The sequence below is a fragment of the Xyrauchen texanus genome, chromosome 3 (assembly GCF_025860055.1).
Source record: "Xyrauchen texanus isolate HMW12.3.18 chromosome 3, RBS_HiC_50CHRs, whole genome shotgun sequence".
Classification (NCBI taxonomy): domain Eukaryota; kingdom Metazoa; phylum Chordata; class Actinopteri; order Cypriniformes; family Catostomidae; genus Xyrauchen; species Xyrauchen texanus.
Window position 1 is genome coordinate 18,277,095 of NC_068278.1, and position 12,081 is coordinate 18,289,175.

At 42.7% G+C, this 12,081-nt stretch overlaps 1 pseudogene; it reads left to right on the plus strand.

The window, feature by feature from the left end:
• Window positions 1-1,172: 1,172 nt before the first annotated feature.
• On the plus strand, window positions 1,173-9,988 carry LOC127624320 (cilia- and flagella-associated protein 157-like; annotated as a pseudogene).
• The last annotated feature ends 2,093 nt before the right edge of the window (window positions 9,989-12,081 follow it).

Consider the following 12,081-nt stretch of genomic DNA (forward strand, 5'->3'; position numbering starts at 1 on the left):
GCACTCGAAGTAGAGCGCAGTGCAAGAATTCCATTTTACTTCCATGTTTGAAAGTTGTTTATGTCATCTCAAACTTCCACCTGCCACCTCAACCAACTCATTGCGACTGACTTGGTCAGAGATCTGCTTACACCACTGTCAGTCGCGGTGAGAAGGGACCAGTCCATCAGCTGTGCTGGGTTTATTTTATACGCAGTAGGCTACTTCAGACGCACAGCGGGTCTAGTATACTTAGCTACAATGTTGCAGTGTCTTATTCGTTTTTTGTTTTGTTTGTTTATTCTATCCCCCGCCCGCACCGCACCCCCACACCAATTTTGGCAACTTGATTATAGTCATTAAATGCCTGTGTAGCCTACGTCATAAGCGTATACATGTACAGATTGTTTATAGACACATTTAAACAGTACTCCAATCATGCTGTCATTCATGTCATTGTGTTAGTGCCAGTTACTGAGTGGCTCAGCTGAAAGCTTGAGCACAAATCCATTTCTTGTTCATGTCGGTTTGCAAGTAGATGTTAAAAAGCGCAAGATGCATTTTTCAAACTTTATTCCGCAGTGTTACTACATTTAACTTTTAGTGCTTAAACATGAACATAATAAACAAACTTATGTTAAAGTGTTAAACCCCAAAAGTGGTAAAATAAAAATAAATAAATAAATAAAAACAAAGCCACATTAGCTACCCAGGCTACATGAAATTGCCAAATCTACTCTGTAGCCTATTACTGTCACGTAAAGTAGCCTACCCCATACAGAAAACGAAATGTAACTTTAAGAGTTTCAAAATTACCAAAAACATTTGTACGTTTTAAACCCCTATGTGGCAAAAAAAAAAAAAAAAAAAAAATCTGATATATGACCACATATAAAAGTATTCATATATTTGAGCATATTTAGCCTACATTTTCTAATTCCATTAGTATTTTTGAAAATAAATGTTACATATATGAAAATGCCCATTACTGTAGAATTTTGAAATGTATTCTCCATAGTCTACTGTAGCCTATAAGTATGTGACTTTTCATATCTGTGAAAACCATTTATGAACATATATTTAAAAAATATTTTTATAGCCTACATTGTTCGCACTGCTTTCGGATCCTTGAATAACGTATAACGTGCGAGTAAGTGCAGCCGGTGGACTTTCTGGTGCCCTCATATGGTAAGATGGTGCGCCCCCCCAGACTGCGTAGTCTGCTTATAGGGAGCGGCGGTACTGAGGGCAGTCCTTCACTTGTAAAGAAAATTCTCTGTAAACTGTGCACGTGACGGATGATAACAACGAGTCTTTTATCGGTCATTAAGTTGACAAATAGAGGCAAGAAATGAGGAGAAATCGGCCAACTCAATAAGTCAATAAAGGGGTACACAGCACAGCTTTTTGTCAAACGTGAAAGTGAAACTATTGTTGGACATGCCATACCGCTTTTATAATACGTCATTGTAGCGACTTTAGGGAGTTGGCTATTGCACCATATAGTCAAAGAAACTTTCACGCAGGTCTCTATGCGCACCTCCTCAAACAATAGACTGACAATAATAAACATGTCAATTGTTCACAAGCAATGTCTTTATCTGTCTACCAGTAAAATAAATGTCTAAAATGCTCATAGTCCTATAGTTCAGTTAGTGTGTGCCGGGTAGCCTGATATTCGAATTGTAACACTCATTTGTAATTAGTATAGGCTACATAGGCATTAGGCTTAACTTTAGGGAAATCTACTGACACATTTTATACTCCGTTTTCAAATATCTCCAATCCTCCAATTTTTTCAAACAGAGAGTGGATGCTAATGTGAACGTGCACACTGATAATGACAGTTCAAACTTATTTAAATATTCACAGTACAACTACCCTACTGGTAACCCCATAACAGACACGCGAGCAGAGCAGGAACAACTTATCGATGATGCAGATTTGACAAAGTGATTGAAATTTCGGTATCTTTGGTTTGAAAGATGTTAGAATATAACATCATCTTCAGAACATAGTAAATAGTAAATATGATTAGGTTATTCAGTACCTTATGTTGTGCCCTTGAGAAAACAAAAATGAAATAGACTTTGGATTTCAATCTAGCCAACTGTTAATAATTAACCAGGCAATATACTTCACCATGTCATTACCTCAACAGGAAGCACTTGGCCTTTCTATGAAATGGTAATAAGCTGAACTGTAACCTTGTCTTTTCCTTGCAGATACCAGCATAAATGTGAAGAACTGGAGGTTCAAGAAAATGACTTATCCTCTAAGATTGAAAATGTGGAGAAAGAGAAAAAAAGATAAAGTCCTCTACTTTAAACACTCAGTAGCACAAAAAGACTCACTGAACTAGCAGGGGAATTATCAAGACACCAGCAAACTCAAGAGGCAAAGAGCGAGTCATCTGAGTCGCAGCTTAGTCTGCTTTGGCATGCATTTCATGAAATTAAGGACAAATTCCCATCTGAGAACATGGCCCTTGGTACAAGATGCTGGGTAGTCACATATTTGCATTTGTAGAATCTAGAAAACAAACATTTTAGCAACAACTTCTTAATGATAGGATAATATTGTCACTAATAATGCATTAATTAATAAATAATTATATTATTGTATAATAATAAATGCGCCTTCCAGCCTTTTAACATTGTCAGTTCCTGATTAAAATGTGTTTATATGTTCATATTTTTGAGTTCAGCTGGTTAGATGGCATCTTTGAAAGAGCTTTCTGTGCAAAGAAAGAAGCTCATTGCTGAATGTAAATCTCTGAAAGACCAGCTACAAAAGCAAAAAGAAATGTACAATCTGGAGAAAAAAGCTTTACTAGACAATGACAGGTTAGCATGTTCATACGCTTGCCATTTTTCAATATCAATATGATAAATTATTATTCTTATTCATAATTATTGTGCACTCTTTGAGCTTTGAAGTCATCAGCCGAACATAAATCATGTATGCAATATCAACTTTGGAGATTATTTTCCATTCATCTTCTATTTGCAGTGAATAATTGCAATGTAATGCTTAGAACCTAATAAATAGATATTTGCTAAGTAAACAAGATTTCCCCAAATTTTCAGTCCTCTCACAAAATACGTGCAAAAGTCTTTAAAATATGTAAATGTAACATTATTCTAATAAATGTTTCAGCTGTAGCATTTGAATTCCGTTGGGTGTCAGACAAGTAAATGCCAGAGACAACTGTTATGCATACCTTGTCTTGTCTCACTGTTGCCCTTTGTTCGTAATTTTTGTCACTTTTGTAGTTCCTTAGTTTTCACTTTTGTCACCTTTATAGCTCCATAGTCGTCTTGTTAGCCCTCGTGTTCGCTGTTCATAGTTTTCACCTGCCCTCGTTAGTTTCCCATTGGTTTCTGTTTATCACCTTGTCATCTTGTTTGAGTCCTGTATGTTCATTGGCTCCCGTTTTCCCATGTCCGTGTATTTAAACCCTGGTTCTTTGTTTAGTGACTGTTGATTGTTGAATGTTTATGCCGTTTCATGCCTATGCCGTTTCATGCCTATGCCTATGCCTATGCCTATGCCTATGCCTATGCCTATGCCTATGCCTATGTGTTCTCTCTATTCGTGTTTACTCCAGGATTTCCAGCCCTTCGTGGATGTTCTGGCTACTCGTGTTCAGCGTTATGTTAGTTAGTGTCTGAGTTTGCTTTTCCCCTCGTGGACTTTTTATTTGCTCCAGTGTTTGTTTGTTTTGGGATTGTAATAAAGCTGCATTTGAGCGGCCTCAGAACTTGTAACACCAACCCCACCTGTCAGTGAACAAACTCCCATGCCAGTCGCATTCCCACCACCCACACGGTCTACTTCATCAACCCGGAGGAGGAAGAGAAGACGGGCTTCCGCCTCCCAGCCCGCTTCACCCACGGTCAGCGAGCCAGAGTCCGCATCACCCACGGTCAACCAGCCAGAGCCATTGACCCCCGATGTCAGTGTGCCAACGCCTGTAGCCTCGACCGTCCTTGAGCCAGCGCCAGTAGCCTCGACCGTCCCTGAGCCAGCGCCAGTAGCCTCGACCGTCCCTGAGCCAGCGCCTGTAGCCTCGACCATCCCTGAGCCAGCGCCTGTAGCCTCGACCGTCCCTGAGCCAGCGCCTGTAGCCTCGACCGTCCCTGAGCCAGCGCCTGTAGCCTCGACCGTCCCTGAGCCAGCGCCAGTAGCCATGACCGTCCCAGGGCCAATGCCAGTAGCCAGGACCGTCCAAGAGCCAGTGTCTCCCAAGTCTCTCGAGCCTTACAGGCTCCTCCTCCCGAGCCCCCTAGGGCTCCGCCTCAAGTCTCTCGAGTCTTCCAGGGCTCCGCCTCCCGAGCCACCCAGGGCTCCGCCTCCCGAGCCACCCAGGGCTCCGCCTCCCGAGCTTTCCAGAGCTCCGCCTCCCGAGCTTTCCAGAGCTCCTCCTCCCGAGCCTCCCAGGGCTCCGCCTCCCAAATCCCTCGAGTCTTCCAGGGCTCCTCCTCCCGAGCCTCCCAGGGCTCCGCCCCTCAAGCCTCTCGAGCCTCCCAGGGCTCCGCCCCTCAAGTCTCTCGAACCTTCCAGGGCTCTGCCCCTCAAGTCTCTCGAGCCTTCTAGGGCTCCGCTCCTCAAGTCTCTCGAGCCTTCCTGGGCTCCGCCTCCCGAGCCTCCTACGGCTCTTCTCCCCGAACCTCTTACGGCTCTGTTCCCAGAGACTCCAAAGCCTCATATGGTGCCACCTTCCTCGGCTCCACCTCCAGAGCCTTCCAGGGCTTCGCCTCTAGAGCCTCCTACGGCGCCACCTTCCTCGGCTCCGCCTCCTGAGCATCCCACGGCTCTGCCTCCTGAGCATCCCACGGCTCCCTCGGCTCCGCCCCCCGAGCCTCCCTCGGCTCCGCCCCCGAGCCTCCCTCTGCTCCGCCTTCCGAGCCTCCCACGGCTCCGCCTTCCGAGCCTCCTTCGGCTACGGCTCTGCTCCCAGAGACCCCAGAGCCTTCTAGGGCTCGTCCTCTAGAGCATTCCTCAGCTCCACCTCCTGAGCCTCCCTCGGCTACATCCCTTGAGCCTCCCTGAGCTCTGCCCCTGAGCCCCAGGCTCACAACTCCATGCCAGCATTCCCACCACCCGTCACTCCCATGCCAGCCTCCCTCGACTCTGCCCCCTGAGCCCCCAGAGCTTTCCATGGTTCCGCCTCCCTTGGCTCTGCCTCCTGGGCCTCCCGAGCCATCCTCGGCTCCACCTTCCTCAGCTCCCCCTCCGGAGTCTCCAAAGCCCCCCTCAGCTCCGCCCCCTGGGCCTCCCTCGGCTCCGCCTCCGGAGCCCCCCACGGCCCTGCCTACGCCTCCTTCGGCTCCACCTCCGAAGTCCTCCTTGGCTCCGCCTCACACGGCTCTGCCAGCCTCTACCCCATGGCCCACTCCCAGACCTCCAAATCTGGTGCTCGCCTCGTGGCCAGCTCCCGAGGCCCCCAGGTCTATCCCCACATTGTGGCCGCCTTCCAGGCCTCCTGAACCTGTCCCTTTCCTAGGGCCACTTTCCTGGCCTCCTGACCCTCCTGTCCCTGTCCTGCGGCCTCCTCCCTGGCCTCTTGACCCACCTGTCCCTGTCCTGCGGCCTCCTCCCTGGCCTCCTGACCCTCCTGTCCCTGTCCTGCGGCCTCTTCCCTGGCCTCCTGACTCTCCTGTCCCTGTCCTGTGGCCACTGCCATGGCCTCCTGTCCCAGTCCTGCGGCCACCTCCCAGGCCGCCTGACCCTATGCCCATTCTATGGCCGCCTCCTGAACTAGTCCCTGTCCAGTGGTCACCTTCAAGGCCCCCTGACCCAGTCCTTGTCCTACAGCCGCCCTCCAGGCCCCCTGACCCAGTCTCTGCCCTATGGCTGCTTCCCAGACCCCCCCTACCCGGTCTGCCCTTTGTGCCCCCTTGGACTTCCTGCCTGCCCTCTGTGCCCCCTTGGACTGCCTTCTTGCTCTCGTGCCCCCCCTGGTCTGCCCGTCTGCTCCTGGTGCCTTCTTTTATTTGTTTCTTTTTTAGGATCGTCTGGAATCCGATCCTTTGAGGGGGGGCTCTGTTATGCATACCTTGTCTTGTCTCACTGTTGCCCTTTGTTCGTCATTTTTGTCACTTTTGTAGTTCCTTAGTTTTCACTTTTGTCACCCTTATAGCTCCATAGTCATCTTGTTAACCCTCGTGTTCGCTGTTCATTGTTTTCGCCTGCCCTCGTTAGTTTCCCATTGGTTTCTGTTTATCACCTTGTCATCTTGTTTGAGTCCTGTTTGTTCATTGGCTCCCGTTTTCCCATGTCCGTGTATTTAAACCCTGGTTCTTTGTTTAGTGACTGTCGATTGTTGAATGTTTATGCCGTTTCATGTCCCTGCCTATGCCTAAGTGTTCTCTCTATTCGTGTTTACTCCAGGTTTTCCAGCCCTTCGTGGATGTTCTGTCTACTCGTGTTCAGCATTATGTTAGTTAGTGTCTGAGTTTGCTTTTCCCCTCGTGGACTTTTTATTTGCTCCAGTATTTGTTTGTTTTGGTATTGTGATAAAGCTGCATTTGGATCTGCACACCCTTCTGCCTTTTCCTTATTCTCCACATCATTACAACAACAATGCGAGCCATGCAAATGAATCTGGCTGTAACAGCTCAACTAAAGCAGCTCAACAACAAGACCAAAGAACTGCTGAAAGAGTATGATGTTTTAAGGGCAAGAGAAAAGCAACTCAAAATAGAAAATGGGATTGCAGAGCTGGTCCTGAATGAGATGACTAAGAAAAATGTTGCAAATCAAAAGGTTGGCAATGTTAAACATTTATATTTTAATCCATACAATTAAATAGTCACCCTTTGTTTTAAGATACATGGACATTATATAGCCTAGCAAAATAATGAACCATAACTTTCTCAATTCCTGAAAGGTAGTTCATCAATTGATAGAAAAATGCAAGCAAATGCTTTCTGAACTGGATAAATGTGCCATACTTCAACTGGAGCACCAGCAGCTGCAGGATAATTACTCTGCAGTATGCACAAAGCTTGAAGCTCTCAGGTCATGTTGTCACTAGATCATTAATTGTTAAATAAATGACTTCTGAAAGTTGTTTTTTTGTTGTTGTCACAGAATGGCCTCTAATGGCCGAGTTGGGAGAGTGGACTATAAACAAATATTTTTATATTACCACTATCCTCTAATCACAGAGAGAATCATGCAACAGTCATAAATACTCTTAAGCAAACAAAAACTGAAGTCAAGAGACAGAGAAAGGAACTTAAAGAGGAGAGGAAACAGAGAGGACAGCTAAAGACAGTACTTGAGGAAACGGCCATATCTTTAAAAGGAAGCCCTGAGGGTAACAGTTATTATATATAAACAGTCAAGTTTATATATATATATATATATATATATATATATAAAATCTATCATTTGGTGCAAAATAAGAAAAGTATGTCATCTCAGTAAGATTTTGTTACAAAAGGTCCCTAAAGTGGAAGACTCCGAGTTGCAGATTATTGTACAACGAAACCAGATGATGCAGAAGCTCTTGGCTATGCTAGACAGTGCTGCAGCTTTAGGAAAAGGTCATACTCTCACTGCTTTCATGACAGAGATGGCTTGCAATAATGAACTCAATTATAAGGTACACATTGATTATTTATGGTTTTAAAATATACTGTATATATTTTACAGGTGAAAGTGAATGTACATATATACCACTGCTGACCGGGAGCACCCCACAAGCCTTGCCATTTCAGAGATGCTCTTGCCATCAAAATTTGACCCTCGTCAAAGTCACCCAGGTTTTTACTCCAACCAATTTCACCTGCATTCAACAGGTTGACGTTGACTACAAGAACTAATTTTCCCGATAACCATCTAATCTACCCAGACCTTGAAATGTGGCCTTGTTAGGAGATGATCAATCTTATTCTCTTCACCTGTGAGTGGTCATAATGTTTTGGCTCATCTGTGTATATATTCACTATAGACATTTCCATGACTTCAAGATTTTTTTTATATTAATGAATTAATTTATTTCCATGACAGTAGAAGCCCAGATTTAATTAAAAGGACATGGAAAACATTATAGTTGTAATATATAATATTATAAGAAACCATTTTGGACAATGTAACTCAACGACTCTCATACATACTTGCTTTCAACTGCAGACCAAGTGAATTCCCTTAGCAGTAATTCACCTTCCACCTGTCACACTTCAAAACTGGAGAACTAGCATTGGTCCCTCGCAAAACACATATCACCCTATCTAAGATGGGAAATCACTCCAGGGGTGCATACACATCTAAACAAGTACAGTGCATTCGGAAAGTATTCACAGCACTTCACATTTCCACATTTTGTTATGTTGCAGCCTCCAAAATTGATTAAATTCATTATTTTCCTCAAAATTCTACAAACAATACCCCATAATCACAACATGAAAGATGTTTGTTTGAAATCTTTGCAAATTTATAAAAAATAAAAAACGATCACATGTACATAAGTATTCACAGCATTTGCTCAATACTTTGTTGAAGCACCTTTGGCACCAATTACAGCCTAAAGTCTTTTTGTGTATGATGCTACAAGCTTGGCACACCTATAGTATCTCCAATTCTTCTCTGCTGGACCTCTCAAGCTCCATCAGGTTGGATGGGGAGCGTCAGTGCACAGCAATTTTGAGATCTCTCCAGAGATGTTCAATCGGGTTCAAATCTGGGCTCTGGCTGGGCCACTCAAGGACATTCACAGAGTTGTCATGTAGCCACTCCTTTGTTATCTTGGCTGTGTGTTTAGGGTCGTTGTCCTATTGGAAGATGAAACTTCACCCCAGTCTGAGGTCCAGAGCGCTCTGGAGCAGGTTTTCATCAAGGATGTCTCTGTACATTGCTGTATTCATCTTTCCCTCAATCCTGACTAGTCACCCAGTTCCTGCCGCTGAAAAACATCCCCACAGCATGATGCTGCCACCACCATGCTTCACTGTAGGGATGGTATTCGCCAGGTGATGAGTGGTGCCTGGTTTCCTCCAGACATGACACTTGCCATTCAGGCCAAAGAGTTCAATCTTTAGTTTCTCATGGTTTGAAAGTTCTTCAGGTGCCTTTTGGCAAACACCAGGCGGGCTGTCGTGTGCCTTTTACTGAGGAGTGGCTTCCGTCTGGCCACACTACCATACAGGCCCGATTGGTGGAGTGCTGCAGAGATGGTTGTTCTTCTGGAAGGTTCTCCTCTCTCCATAGAGAAATGCTGGAGCTCTGTCAGTGTGACCATCGGGTTCTTGCTCACCTCCCTGACTAAGGCCCTTCTCCCCCGATCACTCAGTTTGGCCAGGCAGCTAGCTCTAGGAAGAGTCCTGGTGGTTCCAAACTGCTTCCATTTACTAATGATGGAGGCCACTGTGCTTATTGGGACCTTCAATGCTGCAAAACATTTTCTGTACCCTTCCCCAGATCTGTGCCTCGATATAATCCTGTCTCTTCATGGCTTGGTTTGTGCTCTGACATGCACTGTTAACTGTGGGACCTTGTATAGACAGGTGTGTGCCTTTCCAAATCATGTCCAATCAACTGAATTTACCACAGGTGGACTCCAGTCAAATTGTAAAAACATCTCAAGGATGATCAGTGGAAACAGGATGCATCTGAGCTCAATTTTGAGTGTCATGTCAAAGGCTGTGAATAGGCCTACTTATGTACATGTGATTTTTAATTTTTTTATTTTTAATAAATTTGCAAAGATTTCTAACAACCTTTTTTCACATTGTCATTATGGGGGTATTGTTTGTAGAATTTTGAGGAAAATAATGAATTTAATCTATTTTGGAATAAGGCTGTAACATAACAAAACGTGGAAAAAGTGAAGCGTTGTGAATACTTTCCGGATGCACTGTATATAGTAGGTTGTAGTACACCAGATTGTGCCATGTGTGACTGTGGGTGAAACATATTGCATGAATTGGAAAGAAGAGATTTATTTACTCTTTATTAACTCTTTGACTGCTCTCTGTATCTTTAGGAGTTGATCAAGTAAACAATGACCAACTTTTTCATACTCATAATTCATCACAGGCTGGATGGGGAAGAATCTTATTTGTAAATATTATAATGTTTTAAATGCAGTTTTTGACAATTGCTTACACACAATTTCTGAAACTATGCATCCCTTTCTCGAAACTCTACACCCAAAACACGCACACACAATATGCAAAACGTCACACATCTCTTGCATAAGCAAACACTTTAATCAAATTATATCAAATGATTGGAATGTAAAGCACTACTGTCTTGTGTCTTTTGCATGTTCAGAGTGCAGTGGAGTGCACGGCAGTTTGTCATAGCATTCACACGTACATGTATGTGTACAAATATATATATATATATATATATATATGTAGTATGAATATTCAGTATATGTTTACAGTTTACACTATAAACTCTAAATGAAAAGCACATTACAGTACACTCAAAAAAGTTCTGCAACTGGAAACTTCTTTGTGTATTTTGTACAGTTTGTTCAATCACATCATTAGAAACAAGTGTGAACAATTTTGTTTCATTGTGTTTAAACGATGACAACTGTGTTGTAGTTGAATTTAACTTTTGCCATCTGTGTTTACCGTTTTGCAACATAAGTGCAATGATGAGATTTGTAAATGGTGTCTAACTACCGTAAGCTACCCGAACTTGTTTAAGGTTTTGCCAAAAGTGTGATTGATCCGATAAATGGGTATAGGCCACTGAGCATTGGGTTCAGAGAATGGGATTGAGTGTTTTAGTAATTCAGAAAAACTATCATGTAAAAAAACAGTAATTTCAAATATGTTGACTATATTGAGTTCAATGTTATGTTTTCATATCTTGTCACTAGATGGTAGCATTACAACATTATAGGGTGTAACGGGGCAAAAGGCACACCTCAAGGAAAATGTTGTTTTATTTCTAGCCACAATGTCTATCAAGATTGAAAAAATACTTATGAATCAACATCATTTGTGTGAAAAGAAATAATAATGGAAGGTTGTATTCATTAAAATTCTTAAAAAAAAAAAAAAAAGAGAAAGAAAGAAAAACAAAAGGTGGTGACACACTTGGGGTAAAAGTCACCTAGGGGGTTTATACTGTAGTGATATTGTGTGAAAGTAGGGACAATAGTTATAGGGCAAAATCTGTCAAATTAGGCAAATGCTTTTTTGAGTAACAATCTAGATAATGCTTATTCAAAATTGCTACTTTAGAAAAGGGTACGCCATTTCCATTGCATTGGTTTCCTAAAAAAGTGAGTGCACCTACTGGTGTCTGCCCATAAAATGCAGCTTTTTCAACAAATCATCATCAGTTAATAATTCTCAATATCAATAATAAATCCATTAATTGACTGATTGCGTTTACAGTAAATCCACACCATTTATCAACCAGTGTCCATATTCTTGTTAAACCTTAATTACAAAAAGAAGTTTACATGCTCTTTTATATATAATTAAATATATAGTCAACATGACAACCATGTTCTGTATAAACTACATACACTTATTTTCCTACTGTTCTCTTCTTGCTCTTGCCATTGATTACACTGCATTTTAGTTCATTAATCTTTAATTATGTCACCAACATTAGCAGAGAAGAGGCTGAAGGATTAATTGATTAAAACGAATGTAGGCAAGTTTTTAATGAGACTGTTGCTGTGCTTTTTAAACATCTGTTTATTGATTTAGCTATGTTTAACAATAATCTTTCCTCCTAGCAATTTGTCACTAGAACTAATAGCTTTTGACGTCCCTGATGTCAAACCTGGTTTGACGCATAATTAGTTGTGTAATGTATAACAAATAGCATGGTCTGATACGTTTGGGAACCACTGCTCTAGATTGAGTGCCCATGGTCGGCAGCTGTTGTGACACAATGCATATTTATGTAGCAAATATTTCATAGCAAATTGAATGCCATAATGCTAGACATCTGCATGGGGCATCAACCCTGAAGCTTCAAGAGTGCATAGCCAATTGACCAGTCTATTTATCAGGGCTACCGCTTGGATCTATATACCAGTTTAATCCTAAATTCACATATTTCTAGTATAGTTTAGACTCGGTTCCCTTAATGAACAAATTTAAACAAGAGGATTTG